The 17,905-nt window shown below is 54.8% G+C and overlaps 1 pseudogene; it reads left to right on the forward strand.

The window, feature by feature from the left end:
* Window positions 1-3,090: 3,090 nt before the first annotated feature.
* On the forward strand, window positions 3,091-5,361 carry LOC128949499 (class II histocompatibility antigen, B-L beta chain-like; annotated as a pseudogene).
* The last annotated feature ends 12,544 nt before the right edge of the window (window positions 5,362-17,905 follow it).

Below are 17,905 nucleotides of genomic sequence, written 5' to 3' on the forward strand. Positions count from 1 at the left end.
CAGGACGGTCTTGCAGCCAGATCACCCTAGCTGGGCCACAGGACGGTAGTCCTTCAAGGGTCAATAGAGAGGGGGAACACGCAAATTATCAGGCTTCAACCGTCAGCACCCCGAGCGGTCGGACCCAACAAAGCGATTAAAAGCGTGCCGAAAGGGAGAAACGTAACCTACCCCAAAACCTTACCCACAGGGGTCAGCAATGTCCCGACCGGTCAAGCGGAGACCTTTCAGAGGAGCCGCTTAACCGAGTCAGACTCAGACCCAATCCTTCGCATGTTAGAAGCTACCTTTGTATCCCCGAACGAATCCAACCCTAACCTAACCGAATCCTGCAGGCTTTGTTACGATGTCAAACCCCCCTTTTTACGAAGGAGTCGCTTTAAACACTCCCTTCAGGTATTCCTCAGCCAACGCCCCTCACCAGTGCAGATGGGACACCCCTCGCAAAGGAATCACCCGGAGTCAAGTCACAGGCCGAGGCAGATGCTTTGGCAATGCAACCCTAGCTAGGCGGAAAGGCAACGTCTGCACCAAAATCGTCAAGCCTAACAGGAAAAACAATAAGTGGGCAGTCCCATCCGCATCTGGGAGGTGGGTTTGCCAGCGATCCGGAGTGAGTCCTTATGAGTTCCTTCCCAAATTCAATGACTCTAACAACTTCTGTGTCCAAGTTCAGATTGTTCCTAGGGTCCTGTACCACTCAGACGAAGAAGTGCACCATCTTCTTGAGGGACCCAGCCAGATCCACAAAAGAGAAATATAGACAGGTTTCTAACAGTCACCTTCGGACCATGCCTGCTGAACAAGCTGGTCTCGTTCGTTCAGACCCGCCTGGAACGGACCAACATCCGGTACCTAGGCCGAGGACAATTGCTGTGAATTCAACCGGAGAATTCAACCAGGGAATTCAACCAGGGAACACCGTCAGTCACAAGATCCTCCGAACTTGTCTGGCAAAAGCTTACTCAAGTTTCCCAAGACTCCTTTCCCTTGTCCAGTTACAACCTCATACCTCACTTCAGTACCTATGTATATGACTACCTCATTCATTTGTGAAAAGGGGGGGGGAGATGTGGTAGACAGGGAAAGGCGCTGCGGAAGATCTCGCGATGTCACGGAAAGCCAGGACCCTCAGATCCCCTTAGATAAGACCATCTGCTTCCCATAGATAAGAAACTAACATAGGAATGTAACCCCCCCTAACCAAATTCCAGTAACTTTCCATCCCCTACCCAGTAACAGTCCACCTCTTACTAACCATAGAAGGTAAAGACAGACCCATGCTGACGTAGAGACCCCTTAGACTATAAAAACCCAAGAGACGAGATAATAAACGCCTTTTGACCGTCCATCACATTGATGTCTGCGTGTGTCATTGGCCCGAGCGGCCCAGGAGAGTTGGGCCGCCGTGCCGTTTCCTCAGAACCAGGTCGCCTGCCTTGCTCCAGAAGGCAACAATCTTCCAAAACATTCCTCCTCCTCCTACAAATTTCCACCACAGCACAATGAAATCAAACATTGGATTCTCAATCCAGTTGCCACCCCTCATATAATCAACTCTCAGTCCATCACCACCCCTCAGATAATAAACTCTCAGTTCATCAAGGAGAGAGGAGTCCCTCTTGGCCACAGGCTTCCCCAGGAAACACAGTTGAGACCTCTTGTGTTTCCGTGTCACACGTGGCACCGCCCGGAGATCATTTCTCATGGTGACATCTTCCTTCCATGCCCAGTGCTCTCAGCACTGCACATGGACCAGAGCTGCTTCTGGGGTTCCCCTTTTAAGGATGCTTTGCCCAGTTCCAAAAATGAGCACAGTCTCTCACTTTTGGGACACCTCTCCCTCCCAAATTCACCCCCTGGGGCCGAGGGGTCTCAAGAACAAAGATCTTCCTCACTGAAGGCAGAGGGCACCACCACCCTCCTCATCCATCTCTGTTCATGCCACTCTTTCACATCACATCACTGCACTCTCTTGGCTCCGAGCCATTGCCTCCCCCTAAATGCAGTCTCTGTGTCACAGGAAAAATGGTTCTGTCCATGGCTATGCAAGAAAAGTCCAGCCAAAGGTCACTCCATCATCTCCTCCCTCCTAGGATTCTTCTCAACTTCTTCTGACATCTTTCATTTGCATGGACTTTGATCACACTTGCCCATTTTCTCCTATTTCATCCCTATCTTCTCATTCAGCTCCAGGAGGATCAGCATTTGTAAGGTTTCCATCATCCAAGAAAAGGGTTAAAATCTCGGGCTCTGCCTGCCCAGAACTCCCACGCTGGCCCTGCCGGGCACCTTCTCTCTGCACCCCTTCTCCTTCTCGGCTGTGCTGCCAGCACAAGATGGCAAATTTCAAGGTGGCACAGGCACAGACACCGGCTCTCTCCCTCTCTGTGGCCGCTGCCCGATGCCTGTCAGTGCTCCTCCACCCTTCCATCCTGCAGGGGCCTTCACCTCCCTTCTCTGTCCAAGGCCCGGCTCCCCTCACCCGGCCGCATGGCTTCCCCTCCCGCACCCAGCCCGCAGCCGGGCAGGGCAGCTCTGAACCTTTCACCCACCGGAACCAAGAGAGCTTCCCCTGGGAGCTCTCTGCTTTTAACCCCCTGTGTTCTCAGAGGTGAATCCATGTCCTCAGGGGCCACACCAGGCGCCAATATTCAAATCTGAGCCCTGATTGGTTTGACCACAGTATCCCAACAAACTCACTTCCTTTTCAAACCAGGACAGCGGGACCAAGGGATCGGAACAGAAAATCCTGAACGAGCTCAGTAACCCAAAAATAGGGGCTAAATGTGAAATGAGCGGCTCTGATTGGCTGGTCCAGCACAGCCCGCGCCTCTCCATCCCCGCCCCCACCTGCCCAGCGCCCCAAGGTTCCCCTTCGCCAAAAAACCCCCGGCCCGGGGCTGCAGCGTCCCGGAAAGGTCTCAGCCAATGGCAGCGCAGGCAGGAGGCGGCTTAGCCAATGAAGGGGCGTTGGATTGCCTCATCGGTTGCCGGGCAGAGCCTGTGGCCGATCGCTGCCCAGAAGCGGCGGCAGCCAATGAGAGCGCGCGGCGCTGCCGAGCCCGCCCTGCTCCGGACGGGCGCTCCCAGCGCAGCGCGGCTGCTTTGGGGCTGCTGCTCCCTGCCCGGCCCCGGCCATGGGGCGAGGGGCGGCAGCTGGGGCCCTGCTGGTGGCACTGGTGGTGCTGGGAGCCCCCCCGGCTGCGGGCGCGGAGCTCTCGAGTGAGCGGGGGACGGGAGGTGCTAGGACGGGGGGGAGAAGGGGGAAAAGTGGGCGAAGGGGGGAGCCCAGAATGGAGGGGGAGGAGAAGGGACTCCCCAAAGGGAGAGCGGGAGGGGCTGAGGGGTGGGGGGGAGGACGGGGCAGGGAGAGAGTGGGGAAGGGGAAAAGGGGGAGGGGGACCCCAAACTGACCCCGAGGGGGCTGAGGACTGGGGGATTTTTCGGAAAATGGGGAAATGGGACCCCAAAAGTGATTTGGGAGTGGCTGGATGTGGGAGGGGAGAGGATGTGGAAGGGGAAATGGGGGAAGGGCGGCAAAGAGGAAGCGGCAGCCCGGGCAGGAGCGTCCCGTGGCGGCCGTGGGGCACAGGGGGTGCGGAGTAGGGATCCGGGCTGGGCCCCGGAGCTCTGGGGGTGCTGCTGGGGGGTGCTGAGGGGGGCACATCCCTGAGCTGTGTGCTGCACTCACAGGGGTGTTCCAGTAGATGCATAAGGCCGATTGTCTCTTCATTAACGGCACTGAGAAGGTGAGGTTGGTGGTGAGGTTCATCTACAACCGGGAGCAGTTCCTGACGTTCGACAGCGACGTTGGGCACTTTGTGGGGTTCCCCCCCTTAGGGGAGAAGAATACCAAGAAGTAGAACAGCGACCCGGCTATAATGGATGCGGGCTCACGTGGACAGGTGCCGGCACAACTACGAGATTGCTGCCCCGATCACTGTGGAGCGCCGAGGTGAGCGTGGAGCAGAGCGTGTCCCCTCGGTCCCTGCCCTCCCAATGACCCTGGAGCCCCTCGAAACCTTCCCAAGAATCGCCCCAGAGCCCTCAGCCCTCCTTGTGCCCATCCCCGGGGCCTCCTGTTCCCCCCATTCCCTCCCAGTGCCTCCCAGTGCTCCCTCCCGCGTCCATTTCAGTGACGCATTAAGCTGAGGCTTCCCAGCCAATGAGATCGCGCACCGCTGATGACTCATCTGTTCCTTGGTAGATCCCCAGCGCCGAGTGCCCCGCGCTGGACGCGGCCGCCCAGTGCCGCGCCCTTCATTCCCAGTTCCTCCCAATGCCACCACAGCCCCTCCCAGTCCTTCCCAGAGCATGGATGAGAATCCATGCTCCCCAAGTCAATTCCCAGTCTATTCTCAGTTGCCCCCAGTCCCTCCCAATCCATTCCGGGTCCCTCCCACTCTATTCCCCGTCCCTCTCCAGCCCATCCCAGCCTTGCCTTCTCTCTCCCAGTGCCCCCCAGCTGATCCCAGTGTGTCCCCGCTCTCTCTTTCTCTGTCTCTCCCAGTGCCCCCCAGCGTATCCATCTCGCTGGTGCCCTCCTCGAGCTCCCAGCCCGGCCCCGGCCACCTGCTCTGCTCCGTGATGGATTTCTACCCTGCTGCCATCCATGTGAGGTGGTTCCAGGGCCAGCAGGAGCTCTCGGAGCACGTGGTGGCCACCGACGTGCTCCCCAACGGGGACTGGACCTACCAGCTGCTGGTGCTGCTGGAAACGCCGCCCCGGCGCGGGCTCAGCTACAGCTGCCAGGTGGAGCACGTCAGCCTGGAGCAGCCCCTGAGGCGGCACTGGGGTACGGGGGAGCCCCTGGGGGCGCTGGCAGAGCCACTGGGCTGTGCTGGGAGGCACTGGGAGGGAGCTGGAGAGAGCCGGGCTGGAAGTGGGAGAGGCGCTGGGGGCAGGGCAAGGGCTGGGAAGGGGTTTGGGGGATGCTGGGGAGGGTGGGATGGGCTTGGGCGGGTCCTGGTGGGCACTGGGAGGGAGTTTGGGGGTGCTGGGTGTAAATGGAGGGAGTTTGAGTGAGCCTGGATGGGCTGGAAGGAGATCGCGAATGGCAAAGCAGGGGTTGGCTTGAGGTTGGTTGTGCGGGGAAGAGACTGGGAGGGGTCTTGGTGCGTCCTGGAGGCGCTGGGAAGGGACTGGGGGGAGGTTTCAGGGGGTCCTGGCTGGGCCGGGGGCCACAGGGAGGGCGCTGGGAGGGGCTCGGGGTGTCGCTGAGAGGTTTTGGGGGTGCTGAGCCCTGCGGACCCCCCAGAGATGCCGCCGGACGCCGCCCGCAGCAAGATGCTGACGGGCATAGGGGGTTTCGTCTTGGGCTTCGTCTTCCTGGCGCTGGGGCTCGGCTTCTCCCTGCGCAAGAAGGTCAGGGCGGGTGCCGGGGGTGGCGTCCCCGCCGTGGCGGAGCGTGTGCGCTCCCGCCGGGCCCCCAGCCCGGTGTCACCCCCTTTTCTGTGCCCACAGAGCTCCTGAGCCGGCGGCGGCCGCAGCCCCTCCCCGTGGGCTCAGGCCCGGCCGGGACCCCCCGCTCCGTCCCCGCTCCGCTGATTTTGGGGGTTCCCGTGTCCCCCCAGCCCCGTTGGCGCTCTGCCCCCGCCCAGTGCCTGCTCCCAGTGCTCCCAATAAAGCTTCCCAGTTGGGCCTGGGGCCGTTTATCGGGGGTGAGGGGGAGGGGTTTGGGGGGGGGCGATGGGGAGGGATCTGGAAAGAGGGAGGGGGACAAAGGGTGGGGGCTGGGCCCAGGGGGAGCGGGAAGAGGAGGAGGAGGAGGAGGAGGAAGAGGAAGAGGAAGGATCAGGAGAAAGGCCAGAGAGAGGAGGAGAAGGAGGCAGGATAAGAAATGAGGAGGAGGCGGGGGAAGGAGGAACTGGAAAGAAGAAGAAGAGGAGGAAGAAGAGCAGCAGCACCAGAACCTCGCCGTTTTTCCATGCCCCCAGAGCTGCAGCCCCCCCGGCCCCGTCAGCATCGCCCCCTCCCCACATCCTGCACTGAGCAGGGAGGGAGAGCTCAACCCTTGTTAAGAATATCTAATGAATTTAAAATAACTAATACTTTTTAATTTTAATAAAATGTTATTTTAATAAATGAAAACACCATACAACTTAAATTTATATAATTTAAAAAATAATTTTATATTGGTGTAAGAGTCGGTCCCGAATTTTCCCTCGTCTGCCTCAGGATCGTCATTTGGGGACCACTAAGAAAAGACCGCCCCTGTCTTAAATCTCTGGCTCCAAAGGAGAAAGTCACATGCCAACAACGCCCTAGATCTGAGAGCGTTGCTAAGCCATTGTTCTCACAGGTGTTGTTTGCTGTGTGCTACACTGAGCCCAAGGAGAAGAACGGGGCACCGTGCCCTTTTTGCAACAACAGCCTTGGGAGCTGCCCCACCTCTCGGCCTGGCTGGACTTCTCCTGAGTTTCAGGTGGTCCCCCCACAGAAGACCCTCACCTGTTTTACAACCACCAGGACAGACAGACTGAGATGGAAGGAGCCTCTCCATCAAGGACTGAGACATGGAACCCCCATGTGAAAAGGCCCCTCTGCTCCTTCCAAGGACTGGGACTGAAACCCCCAGCCCGGGGCAGGTGTGTGGGGGAGGCAAGCTGACCAAAGCGAGATGTTTGCCTGCAGGTTGTGACCGCTGGACCAAGAAGACAATGGCTCTCGTTTACTGCTGAGAGCATGGACTACCTGTTACATCTATTCCTTATTGTATCTGTATCCCCCCCCTCGTAATTTCCGATAGAGTTATCATAATAAAAACCTCTGAGTTAGCGAGAGACTTCGAGATCTCCCCGACGCAACAGGCGGGTCCTCGACTGGACTGGACCAAAGGACTTTGTCTCTACATTTGGCAGCCCTATTCCCTCTCTCTTCCTTTATCTTTTCTCTCCCTTAATCCCTCTATCGCATTTTGCTGTGGTCATTCAATAAAGGTGCATTTGTTTTGATTATCATTGCAAACCCCTTTGTGCCGTGTCAGTTCTTTTTGCACCCTGAGATCAAATCCACGAACCATCACGAAACCTGTCCGTGAGGACGGATCGTGACACCCCCCGAGGACCCCTCCCCAGATTCCCCCCCAAAGCCCCCCAGCACCCCCAGACCCCGCTAAAACCCCCTCAAGTTCCCCCCAGACCCTCCCCAAATCCCCCCCCAAACCTCCTCAAGACCCCTCCCCAAATTCCCCTCACGACCCCTCCAGGACCCCTCACCTGTCCCTGCGCCTCCTCAGCAGCTCCCAGAGCCCCCCGTCCTCTCCCAGCGCCTCCCCCGCTCTCTCCAGCGCCTCCCGCAGGACCCGCCCGAGCCCGGGGCGGCTCCCGGGGGTCGCTGATGGGGTCCCCGGGGGCGGGGGGGGGAATAGGGGGCGCCCGCTCCATGCCCGGCCGGTGGTCAGGGGGCGCTGCCTTGGGCTTGGCTCCGATTGGTTGAGGAGGCGCGGGGAGAGCGGGAGTTGCTGAGGAGAGACGCCCAGTGATTGGTTGGTTTGATAGAGGGCGCGGTGATTGACAGGAGAGGGGTGAGGGAGGCGGGCTTTGCCGAGGGGAGGTGCGCGGTGATTGGTTGGTTCAGCTCGAGAGAGGCGGGAGTAGCTGAGGGGAGACCTGCGGTGATTGGTTAATTCGGCGCGCGAGAGGCGGGCGGTGGGGAGGCGTGCGGTGATTGGTTGGATCCGCGCACGGGAAGGCCTGTGTTCCTGAGGGAATACCCGCGGTGATTGGTTGGTTTGGGGTGGGGTGCGCCATGATTCGTTAGTTTGGGAGATGAAGCGTGGTGATTGGATGGTTTGGGGTGGGGCGCGCTGCTATTGGCTGGGAAAAGTCTGGGATTTTTTAAAGGACTTTCCCGGTTTTTTGGGGAAAAACTCTCAGATTTTTAAGGAAAAATTCCTGGTTTTTTACAGGAGAAACATTCCCGGGTTTTTTGACCACACATGACCCCAAATAACCTAAATAACCCCAAAACACTCAAAATAAACCCCAAAGAACACCCAAAAACCCCCAAATACCTGAAAATGCCCCAAATAACCCCCAAAAAATCCAAATAACCCCCAAAAAAACAAACAAAACTAACCAAATTAAACTCAAAGTCCCCCAAATGATTTCCAGTACACCTAAAAAAACCCCATGTACACCAACATAACTCCCAAGAACCCCAAATAATTTCAAATAAGCCCAAATAAACCCAAACAAACCAAAATACTTCCAAATAAACCCAAATAATTCCAAATAACACCAAATAAACCGAAATAAATCAAGTAAAACCCAAGAGAAACCCCAATTAGTCCATAAATAGCCCCAAATAAACCCCAAATTAACCCAAAGAAACCCCAAGAAACCCCAGTTCCTCCGGTCCCCACCCCAAAACAGATCCCGACCAATCACAACGCGTGGCACTGATGACGATCCACTTGCTGGGCACAAACTCAGAGCACTGGCCCTGCTCAGCCATTTTCAGCAAATCAGCGCCTGGCCCGACTCTGACTCATCACTTGCCAGGCACAGACCAAGGCCTCTCACTGCGGTAAATACTCAGAGATGGGGGGAGGGGGTGTAATTTCCAGCCAATCAGAGCGTGTCTCGCTGATGACTTATCAGTTGCCAGGAGCAGAATTTGGGGAGGGGGGGAAAGTGACCCTGGGGATGGGCTGGGGACCCCAAATTAATCCAAAATGGGGTCGGGACCCTAAAACCGAGCAGGAGGGGCCTGGAGCCCCCAAAACAAAACACGGGGGAGGAGATTGGGGGAACGATCGGAAAGGGGAGGGAGAGCGGGGAAAAGAGGGGTGTGGGACCCCAAAATTGAGCTGGCAGGGGGATGGGACCCCCAAACAGGATGAAGCCAATTTTGTTCCTGGAATATGTGAAGTAGTTTATGGATATGCGAAAAGCCTATTAATATGCAACAGGCTGTTGTAATGGGAGAAAAGGACCGTAAAGCAAAGGTTGTTATGGCCACCAAGACCCCCCAGTTATTTTCGGGGACACCCCTTTAATTAATCTGGTTTAACTACATCAGCCTGTTGCATATTCATAGACCCTCATGCATATCCATAAACTAATCTACATATTTCAGGAACTATTTTACATGGCCCGTCCTTCGGGGTGTCTCCCCATTTCAGGAGCCTGCACTGAAATGGAAAATGAAAACCCCCTCCTTTTGATGATGATGATGATGATGATGATGATGATGATGATTACATCAATTAATTTTGAAATTAAGGGGTTCTCAGGCAACGATATGGGAGTAGAAATAACAGTTCTTTATTAGGAAAAATTAAAAATACAAATGCAGTAGTACAAACAAAAAAACCAGTGACACAGTCAGAATCCTCTGGGAATCCAGTGAAAAAGGCTGATCCTCTGGGAATCCAGTGGGCAAATATTTATCCTCAGGGAATCCAGTGGGAAAAGGTGGACAGTCTGGGAATACAGTGTAAAAAAGGGTGATCCTTTGGAAATCCAGTGGGAAAAGCTGAAATTTTTGGAATCTGGTCAGAAAAAGGCTAATCCTCTAAGAATCCAGTGGGGAAAGGGCTTATCCTCTGGGAATCCACTGGGAAAAGCTTTGTCCTCTAGGAATCCAGTGGAGAATGAGGCTGATCCTTTGGAATCCAGTAGGAATAGGGCTGATCCTTTGGGAATCCATTTCTTAACCCCCAAAGACAGGGCACAGGAAGGGCCATGGAGTTTTTATACGATATGCCAAGGGTGGAATTGGGGTTGGGGTCAGGGGAGGAGTTCTTAGCAATACAAGAAGGGTGAGATCAAATTCCTGCCTCTTAGCAACAGCAGCACTCCACACAGAACGTGTCCCCAAATCCTAAATTCCCTCTAAAACAACTGAGAAATTATGCAACGTCAGATATATTCGATGAATTTCCTTCATTTAAACCAGTTTTGGGTGTTCTTAAAGGATGAAGGTGAAGCAGAGGCCAAACCAAAAGGCGAAGCAGCCAGGTTTGTTCCCAACATGGATCACAGGGAATGTGAGTGACCAGGGTTGTGCCCAAAGTGCCTCCTCCAGTGGGGGATGGAGCTGGAGCAGCGCACGAAGCTCTGCCCGCACTCGGGGCACTCGCAGGGCTTCCCTTAGTGGTGCCTCCGTTGGTGTCGGGTCAAGTTAGAGCTGTTGGAGAAGCTCTTCCCACACTGGGGACACTCGTAGGGCCTCTCCCCAGTGTGGATGCGCCGGTGTCTGATGAGGGCGGAGTTCTGCTTGAATCCCTTCCCGCAGTCGGGGCAGCGGAAGGGCCTCTCCTCTCTGTGAATCCGAGAGTGCAGGAGGAGATGGGAGCTGGTCTGAAACCTCTTCCTGCATTTATCACACTCGTAGGGCTTCTCCCCAGTGTGGATGCGCCAGTGCTTGAGAAGGGTGGAGTTGTGCTTGAATCCCTTCCCACAGTCGGGGCATTGGAAGGGCCTCTCCTCTCTGTGAATCCGATAGTGCTGGAGGAGATCGGAGCTGGTCAGAAACCTCTTCCCACACTTGGAACACTCGTAGGGCCTCTCCCCAGTGTGGGTCCTCTGGTGCCTGATCAGGCTGGAGCTCTCTCTGAAGCACATCCCACACTCGGAGCACTTGTACGGCCTTTCTCCAGTGTGGATCCTCTGGTGCCTGATCAGGTGGGAGCTCAGGTTGAAGCTCTTCCCACACTCCCCACACTCGTAGGGCTGTTCCCCAGTGTGGATCCTCTGGTGCACAATTAGGTCGGAGCTAAACCTGAAGCTCTTCCCACACTCCCCACACTCGTAGGGCTTCTCCCCAGTGTGGCTCCTCTGGTGCACAATCAGGTTGCAATTCCACCTGAAGCTCTTCCCACACTCCACGCACATGTGGGGCTTCTCCCCATCACGGAGCTGCTCATGGAGCACCAGCTCCGAGCTCTGGCTCCATCTCTGGCCGCCTTCCCGGCCCAGGCTGGCTCTTTCCCCCTCAGATCCCCGCCGGCTGCGTTTGCAGCCCCTCCTCGTGCGGCTTCTCCGGGGCTTTTCCTCCCCGTTGGCTTCCTGCGCCGTGGAGCCGCTCAAAACAGCCTCTGCCACCAGGTTCTGCCGCGGGCATTTGTCCTCCCTGCTCTCCATGCTCAGCTCCTGCTCTGGGGGAGGAAGGACAAGGACAGGATGGGATTTGCCTCCGTGCCACAGGCAAGGGCAAGGAGATCCCCCCAGGGCTGAGCTGCAGCCGGGGCCGTGCTGGGCTGGGAGATGGAGCAGCACAGAGGGGAAAGGGGCACTCATCGCCAGCTCGGGGCTGTGCACAAATCACAAACAGGACTGGACTGCTGGGAATGCGTCCTGAGCTGTGTGATTGTCCAACCATCTGTCTCATTACTTGGTCATGACAATGGGAAGATGCCAGTAGCTCACTTCCCAGGTAGCAGACAAAGGACTTCATGTTAAAACTTACTTTAAAAGGTTTTTGGCCAATCACACAATGCAAAAGCATATTGACTGTAGTTCCATCCAAGCACTATAAGCACATTGATGGTTAAAACAACGCTTGCTTATTTCAAGTACAGTACCTGCTTGTAAGCTTTAGAACACAATGCACAGAGCTCCATTATTAAGCTTGAAACTTCCTAATATCTAGCTAGATACACTGTTCCGCAGGTTAGGGAGTTATTCTAGATAAGTGTTAATGCACAGACCATTGTTCTATTTCTCCTTACTTTCTACTTCTTATACAATTTTTCTGCTGATCAATCTATTGGCTGCTGCAAAGCTCAAATCAGTTCTATTGTCTCTGAGGCTTGTCTTTTGCAGGTTTCCGAAAACCATCTGATTTTAATCATTCCAGAGACACTGACTTCCTCCTCACCTGCCTCATTGTCCTGGGGCATCTTCCTCTTCCTTGCAGCCTCCCAGGAGTTGGCAATGGGAAATCCTGGTTTGGGGAAAACAAGGGATAAGCACGTTGAGTTTGAAGTTCCCTCTGCCCAAGTCCATCTCTACAAGTCACTGGCACTCTGGGCTCCAGAAAAACCTCCCAAACACCACGATTCAGCCCGGAAAAAGCCACCCAGGGGTTCTCCATCCCGGGTCCCTCCCCTTAGTGTTCGGGGGTTCCCCCTGTCCCAGCGGCTGAGGGTCACGCTTGGATTGGGGGTCCCCCTTGTGCTCGGTGCCTGCCCTGCCCAGGCTGCTGGCAGTCCCACCAATGCCAAAAGCTCCCCTCGCTTTGCTCTCCCCATTTCGGGATCCAGGGGCTTTTTGGGCTCCCGGGCTCCCTTCTCCCCTCATTCTGTGCTCTGGGCTGCAGCAGCTCCAAGGAGTCCCCCCTGCCCCTCTCCAGGCTCTTGAGGCTCCCGCCAATGGCGCCGCTCCCCCCTCTCTGGGCTCCCCACTTTGGGCTCCTGGGGGACACAGGGCTCTGCTCCTCCAGGCTGCCTCTGCCGGCAGCCGCCACTGACACCCCCTGATGTCCCCTCAAGAGGCCTTTTCCGCTCAGCCTTGGACTTCTTCATTCTCCAAACATCCCCCAAAACCCCAACCCAGAGACCCCCCGGGATATCCGGGCCAAGCTCCCCCTCCCCGCGCACTGGCACGATTGCGGGGTGATGATCCCACAGGTGGGGGCTGCGAATTCAGGCAGGGATCGACCACGTGGTTCCCTCAGCTCAGCCTCGATCTGCCTTTGTCCCTCCTCTTCCTCTTCCTCCCACTCCTCCCCTTCCATCCCCTGCACTCCTCCTCCCCCTCTGTCTTATTCCCACCTCCTTCTCCTCTTCCATCGCTGCTCTCTCTCTGCCTTCATCCCTCCTCTTCCATCCCTCCCCCTGCTCCTCCTCCCTAACCCCACCTCCTCCTCCCCCTCCATCCCTGACCTTCCCTGCCTCCTCCTCCTCCCCCAGCAGCAGCCACACCCTCAGTGCCCTGTTCCCACAGCCCTCGCAGCCGCGGCAGGAGCGGGGATGGAGCCGGGACAGGTCGGGATGGGCAGCGCGGGGCTCTCGGCTGCTCCAGCCGCTGCGGGCGGGGGGAACCCGGCCCGGGCCAAAGGAGAGGCAAACTGGGCAAACTGGGGGCTGCACATCCAAACTGGGCCTTGCTGGGGACCCTGCCTGGCCACTGCCAGCCCTTGGGGCTCCTCTCGGCACATCCGCCAGGGGAGAACGCACACAGGGCTGGGGGATCCCAGCAGTGACAGCACTGCCAGGGACTGGGCTGGACTGGGATCGTACTGGGAGTGACTGGGACTGTACTGGGCTTGTACAGATATCATACTGGGATTGTACTGGGAGTGACTGGGACTGTACTGGGCTTGTACAGATATCATACTGGGATCATACTGGGACTGTACTGGGATTGTACTGATATCATACTGGGATTGTACTGGGTTTGTACTGACATCATACTGGGATCGTACTGGGATCATGATGGGACTGTACTGGGTTTGTATTGACATTATTCTGGGATCATATTGCCATGCCAGGGCAGACTTTTTCACAATTTGGTAGCAGAGGATGGTTACTAACACCTCGCTGCCGGTGCTTTAGGAGAGTCAGAGTGGGGAAGGCACGCCCTGCCCCGTTGGCAGCCTCGCTCTGTTTCCCCTGGGGTGACCGACAGACGCAGGTTATGGTGGACAAAAGGAGAAAATAAAACAAAGAGAAGGGAAAAGGCTCCCTACAACCGCTGTAATTGGCCCCCTAAGAGTAGTAATATGCAGGGAGAACCTGGGAAGGAAAAGGGATTGGCAAGTATTTCTCAGGAGAGCAGGTACAGGGGGATGAATGTGTGTGAATGAGAAGAGGGCTGGTTGTCCCAGACCTGCCAAGTGAGTGCTGGAGTCTCCCACGCTGCGTTTCTGACTTTCCGCGGTAAGCGGCCGGGAAAGAGATGAAGTGAATGTTAACAGGAGTGAGAGAATCCCCCAGGGTAACTGGGACTGGGTCTCAGAGAGGGGCTGGACCCCTCGGAGGAAGGGAGCAGAGGAGTTTCCGAGCCCAGTCCACTGGGACACGGGACAAAAGGGGTCCCTAAAAACCTGCTGGATTGAGGGATAAGAGTGCCCAAGAGCATCCAGAATTAAAACCTGCTGGGTTGAGGGACTAACATTCCAAGAGCATTCAGGGTTGAGCAAAATTCTGCCAGATTGAAGATATGTTCAAGAGCATCTGGGATTGGAGCACACAGCTGGGATGAGGGATAAAAAAATACCAAAGTGTTGGGGAAGATGAAACAGGAAAGCCTTCTTGATAGTGGAACCCTGGAAAAAGTTAAAGATAGAATCTAAAATGTTAGGCTTTGTGCTTTCCCAGATCAACTGGACCTGCGTAAGCAGTATGATAAATTATATAATTGTTAGATGTGATGATTGTTTAGTAATTAAATGTAATTATTATATAACCATAAGAAGAATAGTGAGAAACTATGTTGGAAATTCAGAGAGGGCCTAATTTATGTATACAATAGAACAATATAAGTTTAATAATTAACATGAAAGTTATTGTCCTGGTTTAGGGCAAATTTGTTAGAGAATCTGCAAAGGAGGGCCCCTCCAGAAAACAAAACCCACACGGCCCCTCCCCCCAACCGGTTCGGGAAAAAATTCCTCGGAGAGAGGTGGAAAGAACCTGTTTATTTGACTGGCACAGCACCCCCTGCACACAAAATGAACAGTACCAGCTGACACCACTCTGAGAAAGATGACAAAATCAGAAAGTCTCTTTCGGGGGTGGTTGCTCTGTTCTCAGTCCCTCCGGCGCTGGGCCAGCTGCTGCAGCCAAACCTTCGGTGTTCCCGGGTCCCAGTCCGGAGCAGGTTCGAGATGGTCACAGGAACAGGAGAGGAGAAACAGTCCGGGAAGGAATTTGGACTGTTTAGCTAAACTAGCTAATAAGCAGAAGCAAAAGCGAGAGCAGAAGCAAGAGCAGAAAAGCAAGCAAGCAAAAGCAGCGAGCTGCGAGCTAGAAGTGAAAACAGCCCTAAGTACTGCCTTGTCTCTGTGTCCTGATAAGGGAAACCCAAACAAAACTTCCACTTTTCAGAGCCAGTCTTAAAGGCACAGAACAGATGAATGGGGATACAAGCATCATAACGTCACCCCAGGACATTCCACCCCTTATCCCCATATCATCAACATATTACAACACATCATGCATTATTCACACAAAGTTTCCATCTGTTTCCCCAAAATTACAAGCAATACCCATCATGCCTTCATCATATCCCCACGCTGGACCACTGAATCCAGGCCCTATATTACAGAGCTGCAGGATCCCCCCTTTTCACTTTAGTAACTTAAAGCTCCATCTATCACTTGCTCAGACCTTCGACACTTTCACATTTCCTTCTCCATCTTCCACTTGCCCAGACCTTCAACTCTTACACATTTCCTTCTATCTCATGTCTGTATGGTTTAATGTACAGACAATGGCAGTAACATCCAATGAACAGTGATATTGCATATCATTCTATCCCACAATCAGATCTCCCTGAGGTACACATCGTGTTGTTCCATCTCTTTGCATTATCCACCACGTGCAACCTGGTCCCTGAGCAAAGACAACCCCACGAATGGGTTTGTCTCTACTCGAGGCAGAGTTGATCCATACAGTCTTCCCTAACAAACCTCTGATATGTACCACTGGGACTTTGTCTCCTTCTATTACATTCAGGGACTCAGACTGGGCAGGACCTGCTCGGTTGGTGGAACCTCGGGTGTTGACTAACCAGGTGGCCTTTGCTAAATGCTGCTCCCAATTCTTGAAAGATCCCCCACCCAAAGCTTTCAACTGGGTTTTTAGTAGTCCATTGTACCTCTCCACTTTCCCTGCAGCTGGTGCATGGTAGGGGATATGGTACACCCACTCAATGCCATGTTCCCTAGCCCAGGTGTTGATAAGGCTGTTCTTGAAATGAGTCCCGTTGTCTGACTCGATCCTCTCAGGGGTGCCATGTCTCCACAGGACTTGCTTTTCAAGGCCCAGGATGGTGTTCCGGGCTGTGGCATGAGACACAGGGTAGGTTTCCAACCATCCAGTGGTGGCTTCCACCATGGTCAGCACGTAGCGCTTGCCCTGGCGTGTCTGGGGCAGTGTGATGTAGTCAATCTGCCAGGCCTCCCCATACTTGTACTTGGACCACCGCTCACCGTACCAGAGGGGTTTCACTCGCTTGGCCTGCTTGATGGCAGCACACGTCTCACAGTCATGGATAACCTGAGAAATACTGTCCATGGTTAGATCCACCCCTCGGTCTCGTGCCCATTTATAGGTGGCATCTCTGCCCTGGTGGCCTGAGGCATCATGGGCCCATCTAGCTAGGAATAACTCTCCCTTATGTTCCCAATCTAGGTCTATTTTGGACACCCCTATCTTTGCAGCTTGGTCTACCTGCTCATTGTTCTGGTGCTCCTCATTGGCCCTACTCTTGGGTACATGGGCATCTACATGGCGGACTTTCACAGGTAGCCTCCCTACCCTGGTAGCAATGTCTTTCCACTCATCAGCAGCCCAAATTGGTTTCCCTCTACGTTGCCAGTTAGCCTTTTTCCACCTCTCCAGCCATCCCCACAGAGCATTGGCTACCATCCATGAATCAGTGTAGAGGTAGAGCTTTGGCCACTTCTCTCTCTCAGCAATGTCCAGGGCCAGTTGAACAGCTTTGAGTTCTGCAAGTTGGCTTGATCCACCTTCTCCTTCGGTAGCTTGTGCAACCTGTCGTGTGGGGCTCCATACGGCTGCTTTCCACTTCCGGTTCATCCCTACGATGCGACAGGAACCGTCAGTGAAAAGAGCGTAGCGTGTTTCCTCTGGTGGCAGTTGGTTATAGGGAGGGGCCTCTTCAGCACGTGTCACTGGTTCTTGTTCCTCTTCATCTGTGACACCAAAATTCTCACCTTCGGGCCAATTTGTAATGACCTCCAAAATCCCAGGGCGATTCAGTTTACCTATATGGGCGCGCTGAGTGATGAGAGCAATCCACTTGCTCCATGTAGCACTGGTGGCATGGTGAGTGGAAGGAACCTTGCCTTTGAACATCCACCCCAGCACCGGTAGTCGGGGTGCCAGGAGGAGTTGTGCTTCAGTGCCTATTACCTCCGAGGCAGCCTGGACTCCTTCATAGGCAGCCAGGATTTCTTTCTCTGTTGGAGTATAGTTGGCTTCAGACCCTCTGTAGCTTCGACTCCAAAATCCCAGTGGTCGACCCCGAGTCTCCTCAGGCACCTTCTGCCAAAGGCTCCAGGACAAGCCATGGTTCCCGGCTGCAGAGTAGAGCATGTTCTTTACCTCTGGTCCTGTCCTGACCGGGCCAAGGGCTACTGCATGGGCAATCTCCTGCTTGATCTGGGCAAAGGCTTGTTGCTGCTCAGGGCCCCACTGGAACTTGTTCTTCTTGCGGGTGACCAGGTAAAGAGGGCTCACGATCTGACTGTACTCAGGAATATGCATCCTCCAAAAACCTATTGCACCCAAGAAAGCTTGTGTCTCTTTCTTATTGGTGGGTGGAGACATTGCTGTGATCTTGTTGATGACATCTGTAGGAATCTGACGCCGTCCATCTTGCCACTTCACTCCCAGGAATTGAATCTCACGAGCTGGTCCCTTCACTTTACTCTTTTTAATGGCGAAACCAGCTCCCAGGAGGATCTGGATGATTTCCTTCCCTTTCTCGAACACTTCCGCAGCTGTGTTCCCCCACACAATGATGTCATCAATATACTGCAGATGTTCCGGAGCCTCTCCCCTTTCTAGTGCAGTCTGGATCAGTCCATGGCAGATGGTGGGGCTGTGCTTCCACCCCTGGGGCAGTCGGTTCCAGGTGTACTGCACTCCCCTCCATGTGAAGGCAAACTGAGGCCTGCATTCTGCTGCCAGAGGAATGGAGAAAAATGCATTGGCAATGTCTATAGTGGCATACCACTTTGCTGCCTTGGACTCTAGCTCATA

Source organism: Melozone crissalis, unplaced genomic scaffold (assembly GCF_028551555.1).
Source record: "Melozone crissalis strain CALT ecotype California unplaced genomic scaffold, PUWL_Pcris_2 ptg000244c_1, whole genome shotgun sequence".
In the NCBI taxonomy this organism is placed as follows: Eukaryota; Metazoa; Chordata; class Aves; order Passeriformes; family Passerellidae; genus Melozone; species Melozone crissalis.